Below are 12,897 nucleotides of genomic sequence, written 5' to 3' on the forward strand. Positions count from 1 at the left end.
TAGGGCTCAATGCATTCAGGCTAAAAATCGGGCAAACAGAGTACTTGGTTTCATCTCAAGGAGCGTAAGCAATAGGAGCGCTGAAGTCATCCTCAAACTTTACTTAGCGCTAGTTAAACCTCATCTCGATTATGCAGTTCAGTTCTGGTCCCCCTACTATAGAATGTTGTTAGAATCTGTACAGAGGAGAATGACAAAGATGATTCAGGGGGTGAGAAACTTGCCTTATGAAGACAGGCTGAAGCATTTAAATCTACACTCTCTAGAAAGGCGAAGGTTGCGAGGAGACTTCATCGAAGTCTATAAATGGATGAAGGGATTTAATAAAGGGGATGTCAATATGATTTTGATAGTAAAAGAGCCAGGTAGGACGCGTAGCAATGGTTTTAAGTTAGACAAATTCAGATTTAACAAAGACATAGGCAAGAATTGGTTCACCAATAGAGTGGTGGATGAATGGAACAGGCTTGGGAGCCATGTTGTGGGTGCCAATACCGTAGATACATTCAAGAAGAGGTTAGATAAAGCCATGGATGGTGAGGTAAGGTGGGGTTGAGTGTACAGGAGCTGCCTTGTATAGGCCGACCGGCCTCTTGCAGACTCCTTCACTACAAATAATCCCGCAGAGTATAAGGTAAACCAACCACTAATGCTCCTATGATATCGTGCTCTGGTCTGCCATATGAACACCAATGCCACACTTTGTCGAGCTTACAGAGGAGAGATGTGAAGTGTAACAAGGATCTTAAACTACAAAAAAAAGTTCCCCAGAGGATGGATAAAACACCGCACTGCTACTGTTATACAACATTCTGAACAGGCACTACGAACACTGATACATCGCTTTGTCTATCACTGCTACAAGAGGAGAGATAGTGAAGTGTATCAAGGATCTGAGTCTACAAAGAGTTCCGCAGAGCGTGAAGCAAGCAACCACAATTGTATCGCTCCATGCTGAAGTGAGGTAAGCGACATGGGGATCGATCTTGAGATATCATTTGCCTCGCATCGACCAACTATATGCAGGCGTTCTGAGGCAACTTTTCAAACTAAAATTCAAAGACGTTTCGGCATTATGGTCAGTTTTTTTTCACACATATGCCTCGGAAAAGTGCAGAAACACCAAACTTCAATAACAATTTTCACGTTTTCTTGTGGTTTCGCCCATCTCACTTCAGCAGGGAGCGACACAATTGCTTCTGTTACATCATATTCTGAACTCCATTACACTGAAGCAACTCTCACCTGAAGAAGAGAAACTTAATGGCGTTCACCCAGGGATTCAATGTAAAGAGTTTAGTGGAGTATTTTACAAGAACACGCCAAAATTCTTACTGAGGAGAATTGAGAGGGAGAAAAGGAGGAGAAATAGGTGTAGGAAAGTGAATGGGGAGGGAAGGAGGAATGAAAAAATGGTAAGGATGGAGTGGGAGGGAGTAGGAGGCCCAGCAAGAGGAGCAGCATAGGAAAGGGAGGTAGGTTAATATTCTCAAGACATTCTGAGGCTGAGTCATCCTACCACAGCGGTCGGTCTGACACGCTTGAAGAGGAGAGATGTATTGCCGTTTATCCAGCAACTCAATATGAAGAGTTTCGAGGATCATTTTAACCGTGTAGCAGCGACGGGTCAAATTTGTGGCTTTACCGTGTACTATGCAGCGACGGGCGAAATTTGAAGCTTTACCGTGTACCATGCAGCGACGGGCGAAATTTGTGGCTTTACCGTGTACCATGCAGCGACGGGTCAAATTTGTGGCTTTACCGTGTACCATGCAGCCACGGGTCAAATTTGTGGCTTTACCGTGTACCATGCAGCGACGGGTCAAATTTGTGGCTTTACCGTGTAGCAGCGACGGGCCAAATTTGTGGCTTTACCGTGTAGCAGCGACGGGTCAAATTTGTGGCTTTACCGTGTACCATGCAGCGACGGGTCAAATTTGTGGCTTTACCGTGTACCATGCAGCGACGGGCCAAATTTGTGGCTTTACCGTGTACCATGCAGCGACGGGTCAAATTTGTGGCTTTACCGTGTACCATGCAGCGACGAGCCAAATTTGTGGGTTTACCGTGTACCAGCGACGGGCCAAATTTGTGGCTTTACCGTGTACCATGCAGCGACGGGCCAAATTTGTGGGTTTACCGTGTACCAGCGACGGGCCAAATTTGTGGCTTTACCGTGTACCATGCAGCGACGGGCCAAATTTGTGGCTTTACCGTGTAGCAGCGACGGGACAAATTTGTGGCTTTACCGTGTACCATGCAGCGAAAAGCCAAATTTGTGGCTTTTCCATGTACCAGCGACGGGCCAAATTTTTGCCATGATTCAAACCCCCCGAAATAGATGATGCATAAACTGATCACAAGTGCGTTGATATAATTATGAAATGGCTTGCGTGAGTGGTGATTTTTTCTCATTTTTTTCGCTTAGAGGAGCTTTAAAGAAACATGATCCCCGCAGCTACCGGGTTAAGAGAACAAGCCACAACTATTGCTACATTGTATTCTGAAACTGACATCATCTCAACGCACCTCTAGGTCTATCACGCTTGAAGAGGAGAGATGTGATTGCATGTATCCAGGAGTTTAATATAGAGTTTCGAGGATCATTTTAAGAGAACAAAACACAACTATTGCTACATGATATTCTGAAACTGACATCATCTCAACGCACCTCTAGGTCTAACACGCTTGAAGAGGAGAGACGTGATTGCATGTATCCAGGAGCTTAATATAGAGTTTAACGAATCATTTTTTTAGGAAACACGCCACAACTGTAACTGTTTATACGACATTCTGAGGCTGAATCACCCTAATCCAACGCTTGGTCTGTCACGCTTAAAGGGGGGATATATGACTGCGTTTATCCAGGAATTCAATATTTAGTTTCGCAGAGAATTTTAAGAGACAAGCCACAGCCATTGCTATTCTCAAGGCATTCTGAGGGGGAGTCATCCTAACATAACACTCGGTCTGGCACGCCTGAAAAGTAAAGATGTAATGGTGTTTATCCAGGAATTTAACACATAGGCCCGCATTTTAGAACATATCGGCCCCCAAGCACACATATCTGACAAGGCTTTCTTATGAGTTTTGGGCATTTCCAGGGGTAGTTTAATGACCCTGGTGGTAGTGTGACCCTTCTTCTGTGCCGTGAGCCTGAGAAACACATTATTGACAAGGCTTTCGTAGGAGTTTTGGGCATTTCCAGGGGTAGTTTAATGACCCTGGCGGTAGTGTGACCCTTCTTCTGTACCACGAGCCTGAGAAACACATGATTGGTAAGGCTTTCTTATGAGTTTTGGGTATTTCCAGGGGTAGTTTAATGACCCTGGCGGTAGTGTGACCCTTCTTCTGTACCATGAGCCTGAGAAACACATAATTGGTAAGGCTTTCTTATGAGTTTTGGGCATTTCCAGGGGTAGTTTAATGACCCTGGCGGTAGTGTGACCCTTCCTCTGTACCGTGAGCCTGAGAAACACATATTTGACAAGGCTTTCTTATGAGTTTTGGGCATTTCCAGGGGTAGTTTAATGACCCTGGTGGTAGTGTGACCCTTCTTCTCTACCATGAACCTAGAAAAACACTTATTAGAACCAAACTGATCTCCTTTTCGGCCTTTGGAAGTAGTTGGTGTAAGAGGCAGAAGCGTCTAAGAATGCAAGCCACAGTTTCAAGGATCAGTATAAGAGAACACGTATCAACTCCTGCTATAACACACCGTTCAGAATTTGACGTCATCCCAAAGCAACGCCCAGACTCTCACGCTTGAAGATATATGTAACGAGGCTTATCCGGGAGTTTAGTGTAAGGAGTTTCGCGGAGCATTGACGCCGCAACTGCTGGTATTTGCATGACATAGAGGAGCTGCTATAACACTCATGTCACGCTAGTTGGGTTTAGTGGATTGTTTTTTGGGGTTTATTTCGCACGAGTGTTGGGAATAAGAGTTAAAACAGGCCATCGATACAAACTTCAGCTCCTACCCCTCCTCCTCTTCCTTCTCCTCCTCCTTCTCCTTCTTCTTCTTCTTCTCCTCCTCCTCCTCCTTCTCCTCCTTCTCTTTCTCCTTCTTCTTCTTCTCCACCTCCTCCTCCTCCTCCTCCTCCCTGAAACACCAGCAGCGAGATGGTACTGACAGACGCTCAGGAGGTAAGCGCATCTATAGTTTCGTTTGTCTGTAGTGAAAGAATAAGAGAAAAAAAATATTGCAACAGCAAGGGTGAAAATATACAAGTCTGAAGGACAGGAAAGTAAAGTGTTAAATCGGTGTTGGTTTTGTGTGTAGAGAATCAAGGTGAGTGTGTGTGTGTGTGTGTGTGTGTGTGTGTGTGTGTGTGTGTGTGTGTGTGTGTGTGTTAACTGATTTGATGTGGAGCAAAAAACAGATCTTCCCCCATTCAGCCACATTCTTGGTCAACTTGCAATATTAACCAATCCTTAATAACCGTCTGTATCTATAAACTTAAACAAACAAGCAAACAAACAAACGAACACAAACACACAAACACTCTCTTTCATTGTGGTTTTCCGTCTTCAAATGCCTCCAATCTTGTACAATCGCGAGAGGGAGTGATGTCGCCCCTTTCAAAATGTTTCGTTCACTGGCCTCTATATATTTTGAAGCCCTATCCTTATCCCGAGGTGACGCCGCCGAAGCTGCAGCGCCGCCATCTTGAATCTCACAACTCTCTCCACAAACCACTACAGTAGGTACATAGAAATAGCATAGTGGTCTCGATGTAAGCCTCCCTTCAACAAAGCGTTCGAGGCAGTAAAATAGAGGCACCGTTGTCAGATTATCGTACACAGAGCATAGTATTTACCGGTTTCTGACGCCTTTTGCCAGGAAACACCAGGATCGAACTCTTTTAACGGTAACTATAAATGAGTTTCGTTATTGGAGCCCAGAAGACAGATTTGGGGTCGGAAGTCGGTATATATAAGAGGCTGAGTACGACAATCTGGCAACGTTGTGCAGATTGTCGTACTCAGAGCATAGCATTTACCGGTTTCTGACGCCCAACTATTGCCAAGAAACATCAGGAATTAACTATTTTAACGATAAATATAAATGAATCTCGTTATTGGGGACCAGAAGACCGTTTTGGGGTAGGAAGTCGGGAAATATAAGCGGCTGAGTACGACAATCTGGCAACGTTGAGAGGAGGCGAAGGTCGACGTTCAGTTTCGCGCTAAAAATTTTCCTTATACTGGAGACTCTTCCCTCGACATATGTTCGTGATATTTTCCTCTAAGTGTTTGTAATTCTGTTGTTTGTGTCTAAAAAGAATGTCGCGGGATTTAGTTTTATGATATTGTTTTGTTCAGCCCTAAATGTACATACGCATACCTCTCTCACTAGGAACATAATTAAGTGGTGGGCGTTCAGATTTTCCTTTAGTATCCCCGAATCTTGTACGTGCTCTGTGAAACTTTGACGTTGCCAGATTGTCGTACTCAGCCTCTTATATTTACCGACTTCCGACCCCAAATCTGTCTCCTGGTCCCCAATAACGAGATTCATTTATATTTATCGTTAAAATAGTTAATTCCTGATGTTTCTTGGCAATAGTTAGGCGTCAGAAACCGGTAAATACTATGCTCTGAGTACGACAATCTGCACAACGTTGCCAGATTGTCGTACTCAGCCTCTTATATTTACCGACTTCCGACCCCAAATCTGTCTCCTGGTCCCCAATAACGAGATTCATTTATATTTATCGTTAAAATAGTTAATTCCTGATGTTTCTTGGCAATAGTTAGGCGTCAGAAACCGGTAAATGCTATGCTCTGAGTACGACAATCTGCTGCAGATTGTCGTACTCAGCCTCTTTTATTTACCGACTTCCGACCCCAAATCTGTCTCCTGGTCCCCAATAATGAGATTAATTTATATTTATCGTTAAAATAGTTAATTCCTGATGTTTCTTGGCAATAGTTAGGCGTCAGAAACCGGTAAATGCTATGCTCTGAGTACGACAATCTGCACAACGTTGCCAGATTGTCGTACTCAGCCTCTTATATTTACCGACTTCCGACCCCAAATCTGTCTCCTGGTCCCCAATAACAGGATTAATTTATATTTATCGTTAAAATAGTTTATTCCTGATGTTTCTTGGCAATAGTTAAGCGTCAGAAACCGGTAAATGCTATGCTCTGAGTACGACAATCTGGCAACTGCATGTCACTGAGGTACAATAAACCCAAAAAGTAAACCTCTCTACAGGGACCTTAAATCACATACCTCAAAACTGTGATGCTTTAGAGGCAAACAAGTCTAACATTGAAAATTATTATGTGTGTGTGTGTGTGTGTGTGTGTGTGTGTGTAGCAGGGTTTCACAAGGGAAAGTCGTCCCGTCCTTCGTTAATGTCAAATCAAAGAGACGAACGAGCGGCCGCGGCGATCATCTAGTTTGGTGTTACCTTTATGGCGCTCCTCGTAGTTTCTCTCTCTCTCTCTCTCTCTCTCTCTCTCTCTCTCTCTCTCTCTCTCTACCTATTTATGTATCCATTTTATCTATGAATTTTTGTTTCTACTCGACAAGACATTCAGGAGTAGACGCTGGGTGTCTGGAGGGAGGGCGTGGCGCGGGTTAATATGTCTATTGAGCTTGTCTTTTAAAGTCTCTCGTGCTGTGGAGGACAAATCAGACTAAGAAATGTTATTGTTGCCACAAATTTTATTCTTCTTCGACTTTCTACTCAAGCTCATCCCTTTACTGTCCAAATCCCGTACACAAGAGTTAACCAGCATCTTCACTCTTTCATCCCTCACGCTGGTAAACTCTGGAACAATCTACCTTCATCTGTATTTCCTCCTGCCTACGACTTGAATTCTCTCAAGAGGAGGGTATCAGGACACCTCTCCTCCCGAAATTGACCTATATTTCGGCCACTCCTCTAACTCTTTATAGGCGCAGTGAGTAGCGGGCTTTTTTTCACATTTGTTACCTTTTTTTATGCTGTAAAAAAAAAAATCTTTGTCGTAGTCATTATTATCACAAAATCAATTAATCTTTTATACGTGAAGGCCCATAACGCCAAAAGGCTTTCCTGAAGGGCGCGGGTCGTCTGTCAGGGACACGAGTGGTGCCGGCAGATAAATTTTCATAGTTGCGTCCATCGTGATAATATTTGATACGCACGTTTTCATTCTATTTTTGTTTTTTGAAGTTATACTCAAGATTAAACTTACGTGGCGAACACACACACACACACACACACACACACACACACACACACACACACACACACACACACAAAATAGGATGTGGCATATCGGCAAATAGCGCTTGATAACCACTGCTCTAAAAGGTGAGGAGCACAAAGTGAAGAAATGTACTGTTGGGTTTTCTTTATCAAACAATTATCTCCGGCAAAAAAGTATATTAATATTTTCCAGCCATGGGTTGGTCAGAAGTGTTGCTCACTCTATTCCCTTCCCTATGCACGTGTGATTACAATTCAGGGTCTGTTCCGTGCTCAACAACGAGGATGCTGCTCCCTCTATACCAAAAGGTTGATCTGTTCTCATTATATTTAATTAACCCCGAAGGCAAATAAATCAGATTGAGCATGAGTCTTTCCTCACGATGGCTGCTGCTCTACCCCGCCACTCCACTCACAACCAAAGACCTTCCCCAAAGCGTCCCTCGTGTCCAGATGTCGGGAAAGGAAACGAGAAGTAATGAGGCTTATCCGGGAACTTTATAAAAAAAGAATTGGATAAAAAAAATAATATAGAAATGGTAAAACATAGATAACACAATAGTTACGTTTTACATCACATTTTGATTCTGGTAAAAGCATCAGCGCAACGATTGGTCTTTTACGATTACAAAAGGAGACACGGGTAGGTCTGTTCAGGCACTCAACATTAAGAGTTAAGCAGAACCAACGAAGAGAACCCACCGCCACACCTGTTGCTCATTACAACACACTCTGAATGGCATCACCTGGATATCTACTAGTAGGTAGGCGATGGCTGAGTGGTAGCGTGCTGGGCCCACATTCACCGCATGATGGACGACGCGGGTTCGAATCCCCACGCTACCACCTCGGATTTTTCAGTCACCGCCGAGTGGCTTAAAACTACCCACATGCTGTCCTGAAGACCACCCATCAACCCGGACTCTAGAGGAAGCCGTCCAAGTGAATCAAGGAGTTCTGGGGGGCAGCATGAGCCAAGAGAAGATGGCGCCACTATAAACACTTGCCTGCGCCATGACGGGCTGAGGCCGACTACCATTCAGGCCCCTTTATAGGCATTCACGTTAAAAAAAAAAAAAATAGGGATAGGTTACCTTGTAGGGGGGCCAGGTTAGGTTACTTGTTCTGGATTGTTTATTCAGCTTCAAGAACAGCACAGCGACATGAAGCAGGTGTTATGTTTTCTTATCGCCAAGGAAAGGATTGCATAGAAAAAAAAAGGTCATATAAATTGCAAAATTCTGTCGGAGGTAAACTTTACTTTTTTAGGGTGATAAAACAATGGTCAAACCCCGCGTCGTGTCGTCCTGCTGCTCTGGAGACTAAAAAAAGTCAAAATAGTGTAGCCTCGCATTAACAGTGACCAAGTCCCCCTCAACGGGTAACCAAGACCCCTTCCTCTTAAGTCCAAGAAGTGTATGGACAGTATTTTAAGACACCATCGCTTCTCACATCGACTATTTCTAAAGGTCAAAGAGGGGATCAATCGGGTCTTTATGAGTGTTTTTTAAGGTTCATGGCACAGAAGAAGGGTCAAACTACCACCAGGGTCATAAAACTACCCATGGAAAGGCCTATAGCTCCTACGAAAGCCATGTCAAATAAGTGAACTTGGGCGACGAAATGTTTTAAAATACGACCCTAAGAGCCTTTTCATCGCTGTCAGGCTTCGCGACAGCACGATGCCAAATTTATTACTGGGAGCTTCTGGGAGTCTTCGGTATTTCTGAGGAAAGTTTGATTCACGAACTTATTTTGCCTTTCTTGATTGCAATTTGTAGCCGAAGGGGTTTTTAGTGACTGAGCGGATCTTTACTGATTCAATCACGTGTTACTAGTAGAGATGTTGATAAGAAAATTCTTCGCTCTTGTCGAAGTATGTTTAGACTTATTTTGATGGTTCTGAATTATCATGTCGACCTAAGGAAGTTGAGAACGCATACGGCTTACCTTTGCCATGTGTTAGAAGAATTTTTTTTGTAATAGTCAAGACAAATGAGGCAAATCAGGTCATTTGAGAAACTTTCTAGTTTTGCTGAAAATAAAAGTTTTGAGTGGAATGTTGAGTAGTTCATAATTTTACTCGCCACAAACATTGGATAAGTATTTATTTTATCACAAATATGGCTATTAATGGTGAGCTAGCAATGAATCTTCTTCGGCAAGGTGCATGGATATATCGCAGCGTGCATATTTCGCACAAAAGCCGCACGAGCACTGCATGGCCAGCCGCCGCATCGCATCGCGCTAAGCGAGACACCCTGGCGCTCACATTACAGCGGCGAAGGGTTGTTGTTGCTGTTTTGATGGTGGTGGTTTTCCGGCAATTACACAGACACACAATACATACTTAATAAAGCGTACAGGAAGCTACTCGGCACACGTAGTTGAAGGCCGCCTAAACCCTAACACTCTGCCTTGGTGATATGTACCTTTCTTTGCCGGTAATTGAATGATAAACAACTGAGGGCCAGTGTTCGCAATCCAGTACAGCATGTTTGTAAGCTCCCCAACCAAACACAAAATACTACGAAAATGACATATACTGTTTGGTGTTTATATAAAAAGAAGGAAACTATAGAACACCACACAGGAAATCTCTTTAGTATTTGGTATTGAGTAGAAATAACGGATCATTGTGGAGGATATAGTTTGGTTTGGGCGCCTACAATGACTGTGTTGGACTGTCGAACTGGCCCGGAGTCGTATCGTCGTGCTGTTTTGGCCCCGACTGAGCAAAGTTAACCGAATAATTGCCTCATTTTAAGTTAGTTCTTCCTAAATAGTAGTCTAGGTTGTCTTAAGCAGTAACTAAACCCCTTCACGTATTTGTAGAGAATGTGTATGAGAGCCACATATCGCTTCTAGTTACATAAAAGTTAATATTGAAAAAAACAATCCTTTAGTCTCTTTGATCTAAGCACCTTGCCACAAATAGATTGAGAAACGTTTAATCTTTTTGGACTCGAATTAGTCTGTCGAGAAAGAAGTCTCAGGTATATCAGAGAATTGTATGAAATTGAATGTTAAGTCGGGGGGGCGCCGATGTGCCCCTGCAAATCCCGGGCCATGTCACGTTGAACCGTCATGACTAGTCCGACAAGTAGCTTATTCGGTGGGGCAAGGATGCTATGAAAAGGCTACAAATATAGTCTTAATAAAAACATGGATTGATGGTTTTCCGAATAAAAAAAAAAAAAAAAGATCCTTACAAAACTATATATATAAACTATTTTTTCCATCACACGAATGAGAGATTGTAGTGACGGCGGGGATGCTACAGACCCCCCAAATCGTCTTTGACTCGCTGATAAAGTGCTGACCTTATCTCACCAGTCGAGGGTTCGGATCCCCTTGGTAATAGTACTTCATGCTACACCCGTAACGCATTTCCACCCTCTGTTGCTTATTCTCCTGGACCAACTTTCCTTCACTTGTCATCACAACACACCAACACTAACAATTAGACTCGATTCATTTCCCTCCCCTGCACACTCGGCTCCTCCGTTCCCTCAACAGCCAATACAAATATGCGTGTTATGCCCCGTTTTCCTTGTATCTCTCCTTCTCTCTCCCTCCCTCTCCTTCTCCTCGCCTCTCCACCATCCTCTCTTTCCCTTCTACCCCTCTTCATCTCCTTCCTTTTCCCTGTACACCTGCCCCTGTACAGTGCCCTGCGCATCATGTATCCAGATCCATGTATATCGATATAAACAAGCATGCCGGCACAAGACCCCACCCCCGCCCCCCTGCGTCGTCCATATCACACCCAAAGATCACACAAATTGCCCAACGTCTACACCTTGATAACGCTCCCTGTCCGCCACCTGCCTCCCCACTCACCTTAACACCATGCACTATGAAGACGTCGCCACCATCGCCGCCACTCCCTCACCGCAAGACCACTGGACACACGCACGGACAGACACACACACGAAGATAACACGTAATAAATGGAAATAAACGAGACTGTGGTTACGCTCCGCCGCCGCCCACCAACACATGGGAATGACTAACTAGGCGTGGAGAAGGAGGAAGGAGGGAGGGAAGGTGTGGGGTGGAGGAAAGGAGAGAATGGTGGAGGGGCGACGGAGGAAGAGAGAGGAAGAGTGGGAAGGAGATGAAGAGGGGTAGGAGGGAAAGAGAGGATGGTGGAGAGGCGAGGAGGAAGAGAGGGAGGGAGAGTGAAGGAGAAATACAAGGAAAACGGGGATGAGGAGGGAGGAGAGAGGGAGAAGAAAGGATAGGATGATGGAGGGGCGAGGAGGAAGAGAGGGAGGGAGAGTGAAGGAGAAATACAAGGAAAACGGGGATGAGGAGGGAGGAGAGAGGGAGAAGAAAGGATAGGATTGGTAATGGGGTAACTCTTAAGTAATAACGTCTCCTTACAGTAACATGCTACTCGCCGGCAATACTTTACTACACGATGCAGGAAGGAGAGAAGGAGAATGGGAGCAAAAACACAATAAATAAAGTAGTTCTGGACGCTGTGGTTTGTCCTGTGAAGTGGTGGGAAAGGGAAGGGACCGCAGAGGATGGCGTGTGAGTTAATGGTTAAAGTGATTGCACAGTTATATCTTTTGTATTTAATTTCCTGTTGAGGTTTTCTGGGTAATATTGTTTCATATCGTAGTGAGAAGCTTGGATGTTACTTTCAGATGGTGGTGTCCGGCGATAGTGATTGGGTGAGTTGCTGCTTAGTGATTACCGTTTTCTTACTTAATTTCACGTTTTCTTTCTCGAGTCAATAATGTTTCTTCTCTGAGAAGTCACTCTTAAGATGGCAGTGTCCGGCAATGATCGGTGGGTGATAATAGTTAAAATAATTTATTTTTATTTAATTTCCTGTTGTCTTTATCTGGCGTGTATTGCTTATTATCGCTGCAGGAATCCAGAATATGTTCTTTCACGGTAGCGGTGTTTGGCAACAATGTCAGGTGGGTCAGTTGCCTGTTCGACCAATTGCTCAATTATTTATCTTCAATCTATTCTACCCAGTCTTTGTCTCTCCTGAACGCTAAAGGAGGAATAGATCATGCTTCTTGGAGACGACTCACGCTTTCTTGAGCTGACTAAAGCTAAAGCTCACTCACTACGTAATGTTAAGCTTGCGCGGAAGACGAAGACCCGGCATTAGTTCACGGCGAGATGCTGAACGAAGCGTCGGACCAATGAATCACCGAGCCAGCGATTACGAACCCTCTCCTCCTCCTCCTCCTCCTCCAAGATTTATCCCCTAGTATCACTAGGGGAAACGGGCCCATGTCCGAAGACGCCCCGATAAGAGGGCAAAAATGCACGGGCTTAGCCTAATAGCGGCCCGTAGCAGGATGCCGACAGACTGACTCTATCGGCGATAGAAATCTAGCCGACCGAGTCGGTCTGTCGACGAGGAATGGCGTGTCTCTGAAATTACGAACCCTCCAGCTTGTCGAGGTTAACCGGAGCACATCGCCTCTTTTTTCCTTAACGTTATGTGCTGTGTTGAGGCACACACACACACACACACACAGGAACTTGGTGTATTAGCGTATTGTGTGTTCTTAGAGGTAAATGTTCTCTTTCCCGACCCAACTTCATGAGAGAGAGAGAGAGAGAGAGAGAGAGAGAGAGAGACCACCGTCAATATATTCGCCTCTTTATTGTGAAATGAGTACAGCAAGCAACTAATATCACATCACTCACG

General features: G+C 44.3%; 1 protein-coding gene across 1 annotated transcript in view; it reads right to left on the minus strand.

Annotated features, from left to right (window-relative positions):
• The window catches only part of LOC126986705 (keratin-associated protein 19-2-like), a 43,662-nt gene extending 32,444 nt beyond the window's left edge, over window positions 1-11,218 (minus strand). Inside the window, exon 1 of the mRNA XM_050843065.1 lies at window positions 11,055-11,218. The gene's annotated coding sequence lies outside the window, so the exon portion shown is untranslated. The remainder of the gene's footprint in view (window positions 1-11,054) is intronic.
• Between the last annotated feature and the right edge of the window lie 1,679 nt (window positions 11,219-12,897).

Source organism: Eriocheir sinensis, chromosome 62 (assembly GCF_024679095.1).
Source record: "Eriocheir sinensis breed Jianghai 21 chromosome 62, ASM2467909v1, whole genome shotgun sequence".
Taxonomy (NCBI): Eukaryota; Metazoa; Arthropoda; class Malacostraca; order Decapoda; family Varunidae; genus Eriocheir; species Eriocheir sinensis.